Source organism: Mustela nivalis, assembly GCF_964662115.1.
Source record: "Mustela nivalis genome assembly, chromosome: 18".
Taxonomy (NCBI): Eukaryota; Metazoa; Chordata; class Mammalia; order Carnivora; family Mustelidae; genus Mustela; species Mustela nivalis.
The window spans coordinates 15,638,013-15,658,954 of NC_139037.1; positions in this window are offsets into that span (position 1 = coordinate 15,638,013).

Here is a 20,942-nt window from a genome sequence, read left to right on the forward strand (position 1 = left end):
ACAAAGAATGAGCCAAGGAGTGGGCTCTCACCTCTGGCCTTGCCATTAACTATGATCTGCAGCACGGTCAGACCACTGCTTTTCAAGCAGGGGCCCAAGAAGCAGCAGAATTGGGGACACTCCTCTTCCTCTCCCGGCAGCAGTGGCACTGGAGTATGCTACAGGAAACTGGCAGATTTAGAGAGTCCAAATGGAGTCATGTGCCAGAGATAAAAACACCTGGTCACTGGCTGGGTGAGCAAAGAGTGCAGCCAGAGACCAGGGAGACAGGAGAGATTGACTGCTTTTTTCTGACGGCCCCGTGAGGAATGGGGCCCCTGAGCTTCTGACTCTTCAGGGCAGGAGATTGGAAGGCCACTATTTTCATTCTTATCCTCTAAAGCTGCACAGAAACTCTTCAGAGAATGAAAGCTGCAGAGAGCAAACCCAAGCAGATTACTTAGCCTGGCCCCTGGCAAAGGCAGTACAATTCTGCCTGGGGCAAAGATATTTGAGAATCAATGCAACAGGTGGCTCCATCAGAAGATCAGCAAGAACATACAGTCAAGACCAAGTTTACTGATCACTGAGAACTGCACTCACTGGTGAGTAGTAGGGGAATACAGCACATAAAATTCATGGGTTTTTTTCTGTAACTCTTGCCTTTTAACTTTACATTGAAAAAATTTTTTTAATTATTCTTCTTTCCTTTTTCAACCAGCTATCAATTCCTTTTTAAAATATTTTTAATTTTCATTGTTAAGTCATATTCTAGCCCTTCATTGTATTTAATCTTATTTTTGGAATATATGTAAGTTTTCCCATCTTTAAAATTTTGGTATGCAGTCTCTTCTAATACACCGAGATACACCCAAAACCTAGTGTATGTCTCTGTTCCATTCACTCACCTGTTCACATTCTCCCCCCTCCCACCCCCTGTTTTGGCTTTCTTCTCATTTGTTTATATATTTCTCTCGGGTCGTTGTTACCCTTTTAGCATTTTGTTCTCTCATTCATCTATCCTTCTCTAGACAAAATGACAAAACAGAAAAAGACACCCCAAAAATAGAACAAGAGGCAGTACCAACCTCCAGGGACTTTTCAATATGGACATTAGTAAGATGTCAGAACTAGAGTTCAGAATAATAATTAAAAGATATTAGTTGGGCTAGAAAAAAAAGCATAAAAGACACTATAGAATCCCTTTCTGGAGAAATAAAATCTAACCAAGTTGAAATCAAAAAGCCTATTAATGAGGTACAGTGAAAAATAGAGGCTCTAAATGTGAGGATAAATGAGGCAGAAGAGAATTAGTGACTAGAAGACCAAATGATGGAGAATAAAGAAGCTAAGAAAAAAGAGAGATAAACAACTACTGGATCATGAGGGAAGAATTCAAGGGATAAGTGATACCATAAAGTGAAACAATATTAAAAATTTTGGGATCCCAGAAGAAGAAAGAGACAGGGGCAGAAGGTAAACTAGAACAAATTATAGCAGAGAACTTTCCTAATTTGGGGAAGGAAACAGGCATCAAAATCCAGGAGGCACAGAGAATCCCCCTCAAACTCATTAAAAATAAGTCAACACCACAACATCTAATGCTAAAACTTAACAAATCTCAGAGACAAAGAGAAAATTCTGAAAGCAGCTTGAGACAAGAGGTTTGTAACTTATAACTGTAGAAACATTAGATTTGCAGCAGACCTATCCACAGAGACCTGGCAGGCCAGAAATGACTGCTATGATATATTCAGGGTACTAAACAAGAAAAATATGCAGCCAAGAATACTTTACCCACCAAGGCTGTCACTGAAAATAGAAAGAGATAAAAACCTTCCAGGACAAACAAAAATGAAAAGAATTTGTCATCACCAAACCAGCCCTAGAAGAAATATTGAAAGGGGTCCTATAAACAAAGAAAGAGCCCAAAAGTAACACAGACCAGAAAGGAACAGGGACAATATAGAGTAATAGTCACCTTACAGGCATTATAATGGCACTAAATTCATATCTTTCAATAGTTACCCTGAATGTAAATGGTCTAAATGCCCCCATCAAAAGACACAGGGTATCAGACTGGATAAAAAAGTAAGACCCATCAGTATGTTATCTGCAAGAGACTCATTTTAGTCCCAAAGACACCTCCAAATGTAAAATGAGGGGGTGGAAAACTGTATCCCATGTAATGGAGATCAAAAGAAAGCTGGAGTGGCAATCCTTATATCAAACAAATTAGACTTTAAACCAAAGGCTGTAATAAGAGATGAGGAAGGACATTATATCATACTTTTAAGAATCTATCCAACAAGAGGATCTAACAATTGTAAATATTGATGCCCCTACCATGGAAGCAGCCAATTATATAAGCTGATTAAAAACAAAATAAAAGAAACACACTGACAGTAATATAATAATAGTAGGGGACTTTAATACCCACCTCCTCACTGAAATGGATAGGTCACCTAAGCAAAAGATCCAAAAGGAAATAAGGGCTTCAAATGACACAAGGACCAGATGGATTTCCCAGATATATTCAAAACATTCCATCCCAAAGCTACAGAATACACATTCTTCTCTAGTGCACAGGGAACATTCTCCAGAATAGATCACATCTTGGTCACAAATTAAGTCTTAAAGATTGGGATCATTCCCTCCATATTTTCAGACCACAATGCTTTGAAATTGGAACTAAATCACAAGAGGAAAGTTGGAAAGAACTGAAATACATGGAGGCTAAAGAGCACCCTACTGAAGAATGAATGGGTCAACCAGGAAATTAAAGAAGAACTTTAAAAAATTCAAGGAAATAAATGAAAATGAAAACACAGTTGTTCAAAACCTTTGGGATGCAGCAAAGGCAGGCCTAAGAGAGAAGTATGTAGCAATACAAGGGTTCCTCAAGAAACAAGAAAGGTCTCAAATATACAAATAACCCTACACCTAAAGGAGCTAGAGAAAGAACAAAAAATCAAATCTAAACCCAGCAGGAGAAGAGAAATAAAGATCAGAGTGGAAATCAATGAAATAGAAACCAAAAGAACAGTAGAGCATATCAAAAACTAGGAGCTGGTTCTTCTAAAGAATTAATAAGACTGATAAACCCCTGGCCAGACTTATCTAAAAGAAAAGAGAAAGGATCCAAATAAAATAAAATCATGAATGAAAGAGGAGAGATCACAACACTAAAGAAATACAAACAATTATAAGAACATACTATGAGCAACTATATGCCAACAAAGTAGACAATCTGGAAGAAATGGATGCATTCTTAGAGACATATAAACTACCAAAACTGAACCAGGAAGAAACAGAAAACCTAAACAGACCCATAACTATCAAGGAAATTGAAGAAGTTATCAAAAATCCCCCAACAAACAAGAGCCCAGGGCCAGATGGCTCCCTAGGGAAATTCTACCAAACATTTAAAGAAATATTAATACCTATTCTTCTGAAACTGTTCCAAAAATAGAAACAGAAGGAAAACTTCCAAACACATTTTATGAGGCCAGTATTACCTTGATCCCCAAATCAGACAAAGACCCCATCAAAAAGGAGAATTACAGACTAAGATACCTCATGAATATGGATGCAAAAATTCTCACCAAAATACAAGCAAATAGGATCCAACAGTACATTAAAAGGATTATTCACCACAACCAAGCGAGATTTATTCCTGTGCTGCAAGGTTGGTTCAACACCCACAAATCGATCCATGTGAAATACTACATTAATAAAAGAAAGGACAGGAACTATATGATCCTCTCAATAGATGCAGGAAGAGCATTTGACAAAGTATAGCATCCTTTCTTGACTAAAACTCTTAACAGTGTAGGGATAGAGGGTATATTTACCAATATCCTAAAAGCCATCTATGAAAAACCCACAGCAAATAGCATTCTCAATGGGGAAAAACTGAGAGCTTTTCCCTTAAGATCAGGAACACAGCACGGATGTCCACTATCACCACTGCAATTCAACATTGTACTGGAAGTCCTAGTCTCAGCAATCAACAACAAAAAGAAATAAAAGGCATCTGTATTGGCAGAGAAGTCAAACTCTCATTCTTTGCAGATGATATGATACTTTGCATGGAAAACCCAAAAGTCTCCATCCTAAAACTGCTAGAATTCATATAGGAATTCAGTAAAGTGGTAGGATATAAAACCAATGCAGAGAAATCAGTTGCATTTCTATACACTAACAAGGAGATATAAGAAAAAGAAAGTAAGAAGTCGATCCCATTTACAATTGCTCCCAAAACCATAAGATACTTAGGAATAAAACTGACCAAAGCAGCAAAGGATCTGTACTCAGAAAACTACAGAATATTCATGAAAGAAATTGAGGAAGACACAAAGAAATGGAAAAAAAGTTCCACGCTCATGGATTGGAAGAACAAATATTGTGAAAATGTCTATGCTTACACCATACACAAAAATAGACTCAAAATGGATGAAAGACCTCAATCTGAGACAGTAATCCATCGAAATCCTTGAGGAAAACACAGGCAGCAACCTCTTTGACCTCAGCTACAGCAACTTCTTCCTACACACATCACCAATAGCAAGGGAAGCAAGGGCAAAAATGAACTATTAGGACTTCATCAAGATAAAAGCTTTTGCAGAGCAAAGGAAACAGTCAACAAAATCAAAAGTCAACTGACAGAATGGGAGAAGATATTTGCAAATAACATATCAGATAAATATCAGATAAAGGGCTAGTATTCAAAATCTATAAAGACCTTATCAAACTCAACACCCAAAGAACAGGTAATCCAATCAAGAAGTGGGCAGAAGACATGAGCAGACATCTCTGCAAAGAAGACATCCAAATGGCTAACAGACACATGAAAAAGTGCTCAACATCACTTGGCATCAGGGAAATACAAATCATAACCACAGTGAGATACGATCTCACACCACTTGTTAAAATTATCAAGTCAGGACATGACATTTTGGCGAAGATGCAGAGAAAGGGGAACTCTCCTGCACTGTTGGTAGGAATGCAAGTTGGTGTAGCCATTCTGGAAAACAGTAAGTTTTCAAAAGTTCAAAATAGAGCTACCCTATGACTCACCAATTGCACTACTGAGTATTTAACCTAAAGATACAAATGTAGTGATCTAAAGGGGCATCTGTTCCCCAATGTTTAGAGCAGCAATGTCCACAACAGCTAAGCTATAAAAAGAGCCCAGATGTCCATCAACAGAAGAATGGATAAAGAAGATGTGGTATATATGGTCAATGGAATATTATGCAGCCATCAAAATAAATGAAATCTTGTCATTTGCGATCATGTAGATGGAATTAGAAGATATTATGCTATGCAAAGTAAGTCAATCAAAGAAAGATAATTATCATATGATCTCACGGATATGTGAAATTTGAGAAACAAGGCAGAAGATCATAGGGAAAGGGAGGGAAAAATGAAACAAGATGAAATCAGAGAAGGAGACAAACCATAAGAGACTCTTTTTTTCTTAAGATTTTATTTATTTATTTGAGAGAGAGAGATTACAAGTAGTCAGAGATGCAGGCAGAGAGAGGAGGAAGCAGGCTCCCCATGGAGCAGAGAGCCCGATGTGGGGCTTAATCCCAGGACCCTGGGATCATGACCTGAGCCGAAGGCAGAAGCTTTAAACCACGGAGCCACCCAGGTGTGCCCATAAGAGACTCTTAATCTCAGGAAACAAACTGAGGGTTGTTGGAATGGAGGGGGATGGGAGAGATGGGGTTGCTAGGTGATGGACAGTGGGGAGGCTATGTGTTGTGTTAAGATATGTGTATTGTCTGAGACTAATCAATCACAGATCTGTACCCTTGAAAGAAATAATACATTTTATATTAATTTAAAAAACAAAATGAAAAAAAGAACATTGTTATACATATATTGTGATTAACATAGGCATATATTTGTTGAAGATAAACTTCAACACAAACCACTAGATTATAAGCCATGAATACAGTTTTAGTAGGTACTGAAAGTGTTCCCAAGCAGCTGTATCGATTTACCCAACAACCAGCAATGTATCAGAGTTTCAAGTGTTCCACATCCTCACCAACACTTGGTGTTTTCCATCTTTTAAGTTTTAGCTATTCTACTGGGTATATTGTCATATTTCAAAGTGGTTTTAATGTTCACTTCCCCGATGCTCTTAAGTTTATCATCTTTTCAACCATTTATTGACCATTTGAATACTTGTTTTTTTACATGTCTGTTTAAGCCTTTTGCCTATCACTGAATTGTCTTTTACTTCCTTATTTGCACTTCTTTATATATGGTGACTATCGGTGCTTTGTCAGATACATGTGTTGCAAATATTGTCTATTGCTCTGTTTACTCTTAATGTTTTCTTTGATTAGCAGAATTCTTAATTTTAATAGAGTTCAATATATTATTTTTTATGATGAATGATTTTTGGTCCTGAATCAGAAATATTTCTCTACTACAAAGTCAAAGATATTCTCATGTTTCCTTGTAAAGGTTTATCATTTCACCTTTCACATTTAAATACTCAATAAATCTGGATGTATATGGTATAGAGTTTCAGACATGTTTCTCCTAATCCAGGTATCCAATTAAGCCAACAGTATTAATTTAGAAGACCGTATTTTCTTTGCTGCAGTGTACTTCTCAAAAATTGGACAAGTTTTATGTACTGATCTGTTTTTGGATTTCCTATTCTTTTAGTCAGTTTTATGAATAATTAGTATAAACTCTGAATGCATATGAGCCACAATGTCTGAATTTACCTATAGTGTATTTTCATACCCAGATTTTATGACCCACAGCTTTGTCATTCTTTAAGATGACCTTGGCTATTTCTGACACTTTTTTAGAAAAAGCTCTGATTTTCCATACTCAAAAAAGACATCTAATAATTTTTTTAGAATTATGTCAAATCTACATTTGTGAAGACTTAATGTAGTTTCTTCTGAGTTTTTCAACAAGCTTGGTTTTTTCCCAGTTTTTGTTTTTAAATTGAGATATAATTCACATACAATAAAACTCAACTTTGAAAGCATACTTTTATCATAGTTTTTAAAGCATACATATATTCATCAAGTTATACAATTTCACTAACTACAGAACATTTTCATCACCACCCAAAGAAAACCTCATATCCATTAGCAGACATCCCCAGTCTCCCCAAACCCTGAATACACCACTTAGTTTTCTATCTCTATAAATTTTCCTATTCTAGACAATTCATATAAAAGGAATGGTAAAATTTGTGCCCCTTTATGACTGGTTTCTCTCACTTAGCATGTTTTCAAGGTTCACCCATGTACTACCATGTGTCAGTATTTCATTCCTTTTCATGGCTGAAAACCCCATTTTATTCATGTATCATATTTTGTTTTATCCATTTACTGTTGGATATGCAGGTTGTTTCCACTTTTTCAGCTATTATGAATAATGCTCCTTTGAGCATTTATGTACAAGCTTTTGTATAAACATGGGTTTTCAGGGGCGCCTGGGTGGCTCAGTGGTTAAAGCCTCTGCCTTTGGCTCAGGTCATGATCCCATGGTCCTGGGATCAAGCCCCACATCAGGCTCTCTGCTTGGCAGGGAGCCTGCTTGACCCTCTCTCTCTCTCTCTCTGCCTGCCTCTCTGCCTACTTGTGATCTAGTAGGCCTCTCTGCCTACTTGTGATCTCTGTCAAATAAAAAAAAAATTTTTTTTTAATTTAAAAAACTTTAAAAAATGGGTTTTCAGTTTTTCTTGGATATATATTTAGGAGCAGAATTGCTGGATTACAGGGTAACTCTATGTTTAATTTATTCAGGAACCACCGATCTATTTTCCAAAACAGTTGCATCATTTTACATTCCTACGAGCAATGTATAAGGATTCAATTTCTCCATATACTCATCAACGCTTGTTATTGTCCATTTTTTAATTATACCCATGATAATGAAGATTAAGTAGCATCTCACTGTGATTTTTAAAAATTTTTTTTAATATTTTATTTATTTATTTGACACAGAGAGAGAGAGATCACAAGTAGGCAGAGCAGCAGGCAGAGAGAAAGGGAGAAGCAGGCTCCCCGCTGAACAGAAAGCCCCAAGTGGGGCTCGATCCAGGACCCTGAGATCATGACCTGAGCCAAGACAGAGGCCTAACCCACTGAGCCACCCATGTGCCCCTCTCACTGTGATTTTAATTTTAATTTCCCTACTAAGGATATTGAACATTTTTCATGTGGTTGGTGACCATCTGGATGTCTTTTTTAGAGAACTCAATTTCTTTACCCATTGTAGTTGGGTTTTTATCTTTATACTGTCAAGTCAGTAGTCTAATACATAGAATATATAATGTTATCATTGATAGTGTCCTTTGAAGTACAAAAGTATTAAATTTTGATAGAAGTCAATCCATCTGCTTTTTCTTAGGGTACAATTTATTCTTTTCTACATGGAAATCCAGCGTCTCAACACTGTATGTTGAAAAGACTATTCTACAATTTCCTTGGCACCTTCATTAAAAATCCATTGACCTGAGGGTCTTGAAGGGGCGGGGGGGTGGGAGGTTGGGGGAACAACCTATTAGGGACAACCTATTAGCCACGCCCTATTAGGGAGGGCATGTATTGCATGGAACACTGGGTGTGGTGCAAAAACAATGAATACTGTTAAGCTGAAAAGAAATTAAAAAAAAAAAAAAAGAAAAAAAAAATCCATTGACCATAAGTATCAGAATTTACTTATGGACACTCAGTTCTAATTCAATGAGCTATGTGTCTATTATGATGTCTCTCTCAACTACTCTATCGTTGTAATAACTTTTGAAACTGGGGACTGTGAGAGTCTTCCAATCTTGCTCTTCTATTCAGATTTGTCTATATTGTATCCCTGACATTTCCATGAGAATTTTAGGATCAGCTTGCCATTTTCTACAAAAAAAACCTAGTTTTGGGTAGAGATTACATTGACCCTGTCTATCTGTTTGGGGAAGTATTACAATATTTACAGTGCTAATTCTTCCACATACGTGAACATTATAGGTTTTATTTGGGTTGTCCATTTTTTTCAATGATGTTTTATAGTTTTCAATACATAAGATTTGTACCTTCTTGGTTAAATTTATTCTTAAGTATTTTATTCTTTTTGATGCTTTTACCAATGGAATTTTTAAATTTCCTTTTCAGATTTTTCATTGCTAGCATATTATAAAACAATTTATTTCAGTACACTGATTTTATATTCTGCAACCTTGTTGAATAGTTAAGGTTTTCTATATACAAGATCACATCATCTATGAAAAGGAATAGTTTTGTTTGGGGTTTTTTTTTAAGATTTTATTTATTTATTTGACAGAGAGAGATCACAAGTAGGCAGAGAGGCAGGCAGAGAGAGAGAGAGAAGCAGGCTCCCTGCTGAGCAGAGAGCCCGATGCGGGACTCGATCCCAGAACCCTGAGATCATGACCTGAGCTGAAGGCAGTGGCTTAACCCACTGAGCCACCCAGACGCTCCTGAAAAGGAATAGTTTTATTTCTTTTTTTCCCCCTCAGTATAGATGCTGCTTGTTTCTAGTACAACATTGAATGGAAGTGATGAGAACAAGCAACCTTATCTTATTCCTGATAAGCTTTCCTGAAAGCCTTCAGTCTTTCTCCATTTATTATAATGTTAGCTGTGAGCCTGCCCTTTATTCTAATATGTATATATTTAATGGACTTTTTTCTAACTAAGTCTCAAGAACATTATGGATTTCTTTATTTACTTAAGCCTTCTAGGCTTATAATAGTTTGGGCAGTTGCTCCAGACTAAGAAGGTAGAATTTAAACGTTATTAAACCACTAAGATTTACTCATTAGTCCCTAATTATTAAGATGAAGAATTTCCCAAAATATATTCTATGGAAAGATGTTAGATAATGCTATATAACTACCACTGCCTTTTCTGTTGGGCCAACCAGAAACCTAGATTTTCTTCTCTAATATTTTCTTCATCTTTCCCATTCACAGCCAATCTGTGAACAGGTCTTGCTTACTTTAATCTTCGAGAACTGTTCAGTTTTCTCAACTTACACCAACACTACTGCAATCCAACTTGCCATTGTGTCTTGCTTAGATACTAATAATCATACCTCAAATATTTCCTATATTCCTTCTTCATCCCTCCAGTCAGTGCTCGATGGAATAGCCAGAGTGGCCTTTCTGAAGCACAACCTTCAGCACACATGATCTTTTCATTCAAATCTCTTCCATGCTGTCTGCTATGAAGATAAAGATCAAAATCCTCAGCAAACTCATGAACCCTCTCAAGTTCAGCCCTGCCTGTCTTATTAATCTCCTTTGATTCTCTATACTCTGGCCTTACTGACCCCTTTTATCTCCTCAAGTTAAACAGGCTCATTCCCCTCAGAGAGCTTTTGTATATCATGTTCTATCTGCCAGGAAAGTTTAATATACCAAGTGAAGTATACAAAAGTTCTACCAACATTAAAATACCTGTACAGAAGCCCTGAAATTCAATTTTAGCTTTACTCCTTTTACTTCACGCATTCATTCTTTCATAGGTGATGTTTATGTTCAACTTGGTACAGAAACAACTGGGATCCATGAATTCCTAAAGCCTAAAATACTGACATTATAGCTCTATTCCTTCAGCATAAGAATCTGAGATAAAGTTTTTAAAATACAGAAAGTATTATCTTAAGCAGTCCTCAAAATTTTATTAGCCTTTTTAACAGCTGTTTAAAATGTGACCTCAAAGGATAAAACATTGGATTATGAGTGGAGGGAATAAATAATCCTAGTGGGAAAGCTAAAGATAAATGTCAACTGTTTCATTATTCTGTCTAAAGACTGTCAGTTTTGGGGGCCCCTGGGTGGCTCAGTGGGTTAAAGCCTTTGCCTTCAGCTCAGGTCATGATCCCAGGGTCCTGGGATCAAGCACTGCATCAGGCTCTCTGCTCAGCAGGCAGCCTGCTTCCCCAGGCTCTGCCTACTTGTGATCACTGTCTGTCAAATAAATAAATAAAATCTTAAAAAAAAAAAAAAAAAGACTGTCTGTTTTAAAATGTCCCAGGGTTAGTGATTTTAACTTTTTTTTGTAGGATTGTCTTCCATTATAAAAAGTGCTAGAAGTAGAATACACGTTCTTTCCAAGTGTACATGGAAAACTCACTAAGGTAAACTTGCTGGCTCACGAAACCAGTCTCAATAAATATCCAAAAATTGAAATGATACAGAGTATATTTTCTGATCTCAACAATATAACAAAGCTCCGCAAGAAATAGGTACCTAGAATATCCCCCGAAATGTTTGCCATTTGAACCACATGCTTTTGAATAACCAGGAGCAAAAGAAGTAGTCATACAATTAAAAAAGAAAAGAAGCACAACACATCAAAAATCTGGGGAGGCAGCCTAACCAGGACTTAAGGGAAAATTTTTAGCTTTAAACTGTTATATTTAAAATAAGATGAAAATTCAGTAATCTAAGCTTCCACCTTGAGAAGCGCAAAAGAAGTATAGCAAATGAAACCCACAGTGAGTTGAAAGGAAGGAAATAATAAAAATTAGAACAGAAATCGATGAAACAATAAAGAAAATCAACAAAATTTGTTTCTTTGAAATTGTTAAATTAATAAACCACTAGCAACCGTAATTAAGAAAAAAAAAAAAGAAAGAAATATACACTATCAATACCAGGAAGAAAAAGGTCAATGTAATAGATCCTGAAGATACTAAAAGCGTAAGTTGCCAATAAATTCAACAACTTACATGAAATGACAAAATTCCTTGACAAGTACAAATTACCGAAGCTTCCAAAAATAGAAACTGACAATCTAAATAACTCAGTATCTATTTAAAAAAAGTTATTTAAAAAACAAAAAAAAATCTGGGGGCACCTAGGTGTCTCAGTCATTAAACATCTTACTCCTGTCTTTGGCTCTGGTCATGATCTCGCATTGTGAGACAGAGCCCCACATCAGGTTGTGCTCTCAGGGTCTGGTTGGTGTTCTCTCTCTTCCTCTCCCTCTGCTCCTTTCCCACCACGTGTGTGCACGTTTTTTCTATAAAATAATAATTGGGTGGCTCAGTCAGTTAAGTGTCTGCCTTCAGCTCACATCATGATCTCAGAGCCACAGAATCGATCCCCATGTCAGGCTCCCAGCTCAGTGGGGAATATGCTTTCCCTCTCCCTCTGCCTCTCCCTGCCTCTGCTATGTGCGTGCTTATGCGCACCCTCTCTCTTTCCCAAATAAAAGTCTTTAAAAATAATTAAAAATAAAATAAAACATCTCCCAACAACGAAGACTCCAGAACCAGATGGCTTCATTGGCAAATTTTACCAAATGTGTAAAGAAGATATTCTAGCAATCCTAAACCAACTGTTGCAGAAAATGGAGAGAGGAATACTTCCCAACTTGGTTTATAGTCAACACAGAAACCTGATGAAGATATAAGAAAATTCCCCATGGGTATCTCTCATGAATATAAGAAGAAAAATCTTTAAGAATATATTAGCAAACTGAATCCAGCAATGTATTTAAACAAATTCCATAAAGAAGTGTAGTTTGGGACGCCTGGGTGGCTCAGTTGGTTAAGCAGCTGCCTTCAGCTCAGGTCATGATCCCAGCGTCCTGGGATCAAGTCCCACATCGGGCTCTTTGCTCCGCAGGGAGCCTGCTTCTCCCTCTGACTCTGCCTTCCCCTCTGTCTGCCTATGCTCGCTCTCGCTCACTCGCTCTCTGACAAATAAATAAATAAAATCTTTAAAAAAAAAAAAAGAAGTGTAGTTTAACTCAAGAATGCAAAGTTACTTAACATTTGAAAACCAATATACTACATTTACAGAATAAGGGGATAAAACCATATGATCGTCTTACCATATGAAAAAAAAAAATCATTTGACAATACCCATACCCCACATGATAAAACCTCTCAAAAAATTGGAAATTTTTTTTAAAAACTTTTTCAAACTGTTGAAGGACATTTACAAATAAGCCAGTCTTCTAAAAATCCACACCTATGATCACACATAATGGTTAAATAATAACACTTGTTCTCTAAGATCAGAATAATGCAAGGATGTTCACTCTCATCAGTTCTTTTCAAAACTGTACTGGGGATTCTAGCCAGTGCAGTAAGAAAAAGAAGGAATAAAGATCAGAAAGGGGGCACCTGGGTGGCTCAGTGGGTTAAGCCTCTGCCTTCAGCTCAGGTCATGATCTCAGGGTCCTGGGATTGAACTCTGCATCGGGCTCTCTGCTCAGCAAGGAGCCTGCTTTCCCCTCTTTCTTTGCCTGCCTCTCTGCCTACTTGAGATCTCTCTCTATCTTAAAAAAAAAAAAAAGAAGAAGAAGAAGAAGAAAACTTTAAAAAAATCAGAAAGGAAGAAATTAAGATAGTTTAAGATTTAGCTTAAGAAATTTATAAAAATACAAATATGCAAATAACTGTTTTTACCACATAAGTCCCAGTGATAACCACTGCTAATATTTTGGTATTTCTGTATTTTTTTCTATGAATAAATATGCTTTTTTTTCTCCAAAAGAGATGTTTTGTTGATTGCTTTCTCCACTTCATGATAGTGATCTCTTCTCCATGTCATTAAATATTTCTTAATAGCACCACTTTTCATTGTAAGTAGTAATCCATCGTGTGAATGTTGAATGTTCTATGCACACTTTAATCAAAGCCATGTGGTTGGGTATTTAAATTGTTAGAAATTTATAGTTAGTCGAAATGCTTACACTTTAGATACACAAAAGCTGGATATTTATATATATATCCATGACTCTTAGAGATAAACTCTAAGGAACAGAGTTTCTGAGCAATATTATAAGCACATTTTAAGATTTTTATTCTTTAAAAGATTTTATTTATTTATTTGACAGGGAGAGAGATCACAAGTAGGCAGAGAGGCAGGCAGCGAGGGGGAAGCAGGCTCCCTACTCATTGGAGAGCCTGCTTCTCTCTCTGCCTGCTGCTCCCCCTGCTTGTGCACGCTCTCACTCTCTCTCTCTCGTTCTATCTCAAATAAATAAAATCTTTAAAAAAACAAAATTAAAATAAAGTTGTTTTATGAGTTCATTGCTTGCCTTTGTTTTTATACGGACAAAGCTATCAATAATGTCCTTTATAGTCTTATCCATTAGTAACAAGTTTAGAAAGTCTTAACATTTTAAGCTTGCATAAACAGTAAGTACAGTTATTAGAAAGACAAATAATCATTGCTGAGCCCTGAAATAATAGTATAGAAGTTAAAATGGAAGAAACATTTCCAATCTAAGAAAAAAAATACAGACTAAAGTCAAAAACAAAAGATCCAAGACTTGAGGGAACAGGTACCAGAAATCCAAGAGGTGAATAATAACTCCAAAAGGAGAAAAGTAAAGCTATGGAGAAAAGGCAATAATTGAGTAATAGGAGAATTTGTCCTTGAACTAAATAAAGCCTACAAAGGGAAAAGTCTCAAATAGTTCCAGCTAAAATTGATAAGAAATATATGTTCATGGGGTGCCTATGTAGATCAGTGGGTTAAGCCTCTGCCTTCAGCTCAGGTCATGATCTCAGTATCCTGGGATCAAGCCCCGTATCAGGCTCTCTGCTCAGCAGAAGAGCCTGCTTCCCCCTCTCTCTCTCTCTGCCTGCCTCTCTGCCTACTTGTGATCTCTCTCTCTGTCAAATAAGTAAATAAAATCTTTAAAAATGTATATGTTCAGGCATATCCTGAAGAACTTCTGAATTCCAAGGATTAAAAGAAAATATCACAATTTTTAAGGTAGAAAATACAAATAAAGAAATTAGGCAGATATTAAACCTTCATCTCCAACACTAGAACCTAAATGAAAATGGAATAACATTTTTAAGATTACTATGAAGGAAAGAAATGAACCCTAAAAATTCTGGAATCCAGCTAAAATATTAAAGAAAGACATTTTTGAAAATGTCACCCAATATACCACAAGAGAAATTCTTATAAGTAAGTAAGTCAGAGAAGATGTCACCCAATATGCCACAAGAATTTCTAATAATAAACTGTCAAGTAGTACTAAGTTACCTTAACAAAACTTAAGAGTTGGGGCAGTGAGAAGGGAAGAAGAATGAGAAGGAAGAAAACATCTCCCTTGTTATTCTCTGAGAATTGGGAAACAAGAGAAAGTACAAGTGAAAGTGTTCCTATGAACAAATTCAATGGGAGAATAATCTCTCTTGTAGACATCTTGTTCTAATACAAAAAGAATAATGATGATAGTTGACATTTATATGGTGCTTAATATATACCACACACTGTTCTATGTGTATTAAATATATTAAGTCACTAATCCTCACAAAAACTCTATGAATAAAATTAGAAGCAAGTAACAAACAAAAAAATGTAAAATATATAATCAAGGTAATTAGGGCTTACCCTAAGGGATAGAAACTATCAGTTAATGCATTAAAAAACAAATCTAGTCACACCATATTTAATATAAAGGTGTAAGATAAGAAATGGATAGGAATATCTATTTAAGATTTATGTTTATCTCTCTTCGATCCTGAAACCTACAAAAGCATTTTTAAATATTAAAAAATTCACAAAAATCCTGACAATGAGAATAGAAAGGTAGTGATTAAGAAATACTACCAAGTACTTGAGACTTGAAATTTGTCAGACTGCTAAACTCAGTTGATCAGAGAATGCTAAACCTAGGCCAGCATCCAAATAAGGTAATTTTTAGCTTCACAACTCCAGTAGAGCACAGCACAGGCATCAAGTAATTCTAAAGGCTGCACTTCAAAGTATATATAAAAAAGAATTAAAGTCCATATACTAACTCAGCACAGTCATGATTTAAAGTCCAGCTCTACTGTTTATCACCTGTGTAATCCTGGACAAATTCCTTAACCTCTCTGAGCCGTTTCTTCATCTGGAAAATGAATATGCTTAGCAAAACCTACTTCAAAGTAGCCTATGTGAAGCCATTATAACCGGGCCTGCCACATCATATATTCTAAAGGAAGATCATGCATTAATAAGGGCTCCACAAAGAGAAAATGGAGAGAAGTAAATAATCAAAAGTAGTCTCTTTAAAATGATCTGTAACTAAAGAACTTGAGTTTCCAGATTGAATAGGCCTAGCTGCCCCAATACAATGAATGCAAGGAGCCTCCCTCCAGGGCACCTCATCTGTTTAAAGAAAAGATCTAAAAACTTTTGAAGTGAAAAAATACAGGAAAGAGCATTCTAAAGATTAGAAATCAGAATTGCATTTGATTTTTCAATAGCAACACTAAAAGCTAATGATTTCTCCCTCAAAAAAATTAAAGGAAAAAAAATGAAATTCCAATTTAGAATTTTAGATCCAGCCAGATAGTAGTTCAGTGGGAGAGTATAGACATTTACTAATATGCAGTATCTCAAAAAAACTTTTCTCTCAGGCATTATTTCTCAGGAAGCTAGTAGAGTATGCGATAAACAAAACAGAGGGCTTAAAACAATAAAAAGGAAGACTTGGCCTGGGTGGCTCAGTTGGTTAAGCATCTGCCTTCAGCTCAGGTCAGATCCCAGGGTCCTGGGGTTGAGTCCCGCATCAGACTCCCTGCTCAGCAGGGATTCTGCTTCTCCTCCTGCCCCTTTCCTGCTCATTCTCTCTCTCTCTCTCTGTCCAGTAAATAAAATCTTAATAAAAATAAAAGAAAATAGAGAATCAGACACAACTGGTGACAAGATTTCATGGAATGATTCTGCAATAAGGCCGAGAGTAATGGCTATGCAACAGGTTTGGAAAGCAAGCAATACATGTTGGAGCATAAGGTTGGAAAGTTCCAGAAGGAATGCCTAAATCAAGAGAATAGCACTGAGAGATTATCAGTTTTTAATCACAGCAACCTGGCAGATAATGTGGGGCTGAATTAGTGACTGATATATATAGCAAAATAAAATAAAAAGAAATATAAAGCAATTACCAAGTCCAGGAAAAAATAAAGGTCAAACAAGGAAAATAATGCAAACACAGTGCACATGTGCACATACACACACACACACACACACATACACACAAGATTCAACCATTCATAATGTTTATGTAGTCATGATAATGAAGATTCTGATTATTTAATCAAATGTGACATATCTGTAATGACAGGACAAAAGGAAGAAAACTGTGTTTGCCTGGGAGTGGGGGATGGTATAAGAATACCAAATCTCATCATTATCAGAAAGTCCACTGATGATGTCTAAAAATGGGGAAAAAATGAATTACAGTATTTTTTATTTTAAAATATGCAAGGAGGGCACCTGGGTGGCTCAGTCAGTTAAGCATCTGACTTTTGATTTCAGCTCAGGATATGATCTCAGTGTCATGAGATCAAGTCCCAATATGGGCTCCAGACTGGGCATGGAGTCTTCTTAAGATTTTCTCTCTTAAGATTTTCTCTCTCCCTCTTTCTCTACCCTTTCCCACTTTCATGTTAAAAATATATATATATAATATATATACACACATAAAATATATAAAAAAAAAAAAAAAATATATATATATATATATATATATATACACACACACAAACACACACACCCCCCAAAATTTAATTTTTTTAAGTGTTTGCCACTAAGAAGTGGGCCTCAAGACTAAAGATATCTGCAATACTATGTATTGTAGGCTTTGCAATGTTATATAATATTATATATTTTGATTAAAATATAAATTTAAACAACAAACCAATTGAAGGGATAGTCAAAGAGATTCCAGGCAGACAAAAAATAGAGCAGGAGTAGCAACATTAATAGCAAAAATGATGAAATACAAAATTAAGTATAAAAAAACACAGAATTATATCATAAATGGTAAAATTTTCCAAGATGAATTTCAAAGATGAAGGAATATTCATAGGTCTGTTTACACCAAACACACCAGAGCTAAATATATGAAGAAATGATTTTCTAAAATGCAAATGTGAGTACAATCCAATTATAGGGACTTCCCAGTCAAGATGGAGTAGCATGAACCAGACTGACCCTGCTACAAAAAACAACTAGTTAACAGTCAAAATATATATGAAACAGTTTTTAAGACACTGGATATTAGGCAGTGGAAAAAAGTGATATCTTAAAGATGCAAACCACATGAGACAAGCCCAAAGATTGCCCCAGATTAGTGCTTTGAGAGAATTTCTAGGTCATTGTGCAAGCAGAGGAAACATTGAGGCAGAATTCAGTGAACTTCTAGATTTGAGGAAATACAGGATCCTAAATAGAGTAAAAATATTTTTGAAAACAAAAGCAAATAAAGACTTTGTCAGATATACAAAACCTGGAAGAACTCATCACCAGCAAACCTGCACTTTAAGAAATGTTAAAAGTAGTTCTTCAAACAAAAGGAAAATGTGATCAGATAGATGGATTTGTATAAAGGAATTAAGCTAATGAGAAATAGGGGCACCTGGGTGGCTCAGTTGGTTAAGTATCCAACTCTTGATTTCAGTTCAAGTCATGATCTCAGGATTGTGAGATCAAGCCTTGCATCATGCTCCACACTGTGGGTGAAGCCTACTTAGGATTTTCTCTCTCCCTCTTCCTCTGTCCCTCCCCCCACCACAGTCTCTATCTCTTAAATACATAGAATAAATAAATCTTTAAAAAAAAAAAAAGATAACCAGAAATAACATCATAAAGGGTAACACAAAGATTTTTTTCTTAAATCTCTTAAAAAGATACTTGATTATTTCACCAAAATAATTACGATGTAATGTGGTATTTGTAACATATGTAAAATATATGGCAATAGTAATACAAATGTCAGGAAGGAAGAAATACAAGTATGTTATTCTAAGGTTTTGCTTTTACTGAAGGTTAAATGGTGTCATATCACTTGAAAGTAAGTTGTGATATGCATACTATATATCCTAACAACACTGACAAAAGTGAAATGAAGAGTTACAACTAATGAAGTAAAAAATTAGATAAAACGAAACCATAGGGGCCCCTGGGTGGCACAGTCAGTTGGGTGACTGACTCTTGGTTCCAGCTCAGATCATGGTCTTACAAATCTTGAGATTGAGCCCCACATTGGACTCTCGGCTCAGTACAGAGTCTTCTTGAAGTTTCTCTCTTCCTCAGCCTCCTCCCCAGAGTGCCCCCCAAAATAAATAAGCAAATCTTTAAAAAAAAAAAAAAGAAAGAAAGAAATCATAAACAGTCCAATTAGTCCAAAAAGGAAAAAGAGAAAAAAGATGACAATCAGACAAACAAATAGCAAAATGACAGTTTTAAGCCTAACCATAACAATAATCATACTAAATGTAAGTGGTTTAAATACCCTAACTAAAAGGCAAAGATTATCAGATTGGATATAAAAGCAAGATTTAACTATACTCTGCCTACAGAGAACACATTTTAAATATAAAATCATACACAGGTTAAAAATAAAAGGATAGGAAAAGATAACCATGTGAACATTAATCAAAAGAAAGCCAGAGTGGTAATACTATTCAAACTTACTAGATTTCAGAGTAAAGCCTATCATAGCTACATAGGGATCAATTTAAGACATAAATCATCTTAGGGCGCCTGGGTGGCTCAGTGGGTTAAGCCGCTGCCTTCGGCTCAGGTCATGATCTCAGGGTCCTGGGATCGAGTCCCGCATGGGCCTCTCTGCTCAGCAGGGAGCCTGCTTCCCTCTCTCTCTCTCTGCCTGCCTCTCCATCTACTTGTGATTTCTCTCTGTCAAGTAAATAAATAAAATCTTTAAAAAAAAAAAAAAAGACATAAATCATCTTAAACTATCATTTACCAAATTATACATCCTCAAAGTACATAAAGCAACATCTGATAGAACTGCAAAAAGTAATAGAGAAATCCATAACTATAGTTAGAAATTTCAATACCCACCTCTTACTAAATAATAAAATTTTCAAACAGGAATTCAGTAAGGATATGGAAGACTTAAACAACAAAATCAAACAATATGTACTAGTTGACTCTTTCAACAACAGAATACACATTCTTTTCAGGTGCACATAAAACATTTACAAGATAAATCATATTTTGCAGCATTAATCAAATATTAAATTTAAAATGATTCAAGGCAAACAAAACATGCTCTATGACAACAACGAAAAGGTATTAAAAGCCACACAGGAAAAAAAGGATGGGAAGAGTCAGCTGTAACATCAAGTTCTATGTAACTTAGCCTAACATATGCCTCAGTTTATGTTAGGAGTGACTCCTGTGCAGTGCTCTATCTACTGCACATGTTATACCTTTATCTGTTTTCCTCCGCCATTCATAAAGACCACTCCTGTCCTCAGTATCTGACACTTCAAGCTTGCAACTGGGTTCTCCTCAGGGTCTATTCCTCTTAGGAAAGGAAAACATTTCTTTCATAAGCTGGTTGGCTCTCCTCATAGTTCAATTTTGTCTGAATATTTTACAAGTATCTCTCCTAGTTTCTGAATGTTAACATTGTATCTTAGTTTCCAACACTGGTATACCTTTTTCTCTGATTTTACATTCCTTTGGTCATTTCAATGAGAATTTCGAAGGTATAGTTAAATGCATATGCTCATATCACTTCCTTTACTCATAATCCACATGTCTCTCCTAATTTACCTTTTTTATTTCAAAGCACTAAGCAATATAAAACTTCATGGGGTTCATGGCTGGCTCAGTCAGTGGAGCATGGGAATCCCGGTCTTGGGGCTGTGAGTTTGAGTCCCTCGTTGGGTGTAGAGACTTCTTAAAGTCTTTAAAAAAAAATCTAAAACCTCACAAAATTCCCTTAGTTCATGAAACTGCACATTTTTTCCTCTGGATAATTACTTTCAAACTTCTAAAGTAAAAGGTCTTGCAAATATGTAAATCAGGAAAAAAAATATATCCATAGAGTTAACAAGCCTATTCTTCCTGCATTGCCTTCATAAAAGTGGAAGTGAAGGATTTTCAGAATTTCCAGAATTTCCAGAAACTCAAGTTAAAGAGCGAGACTTAGGGAAAAGGAGGGAGAAGGATGAAA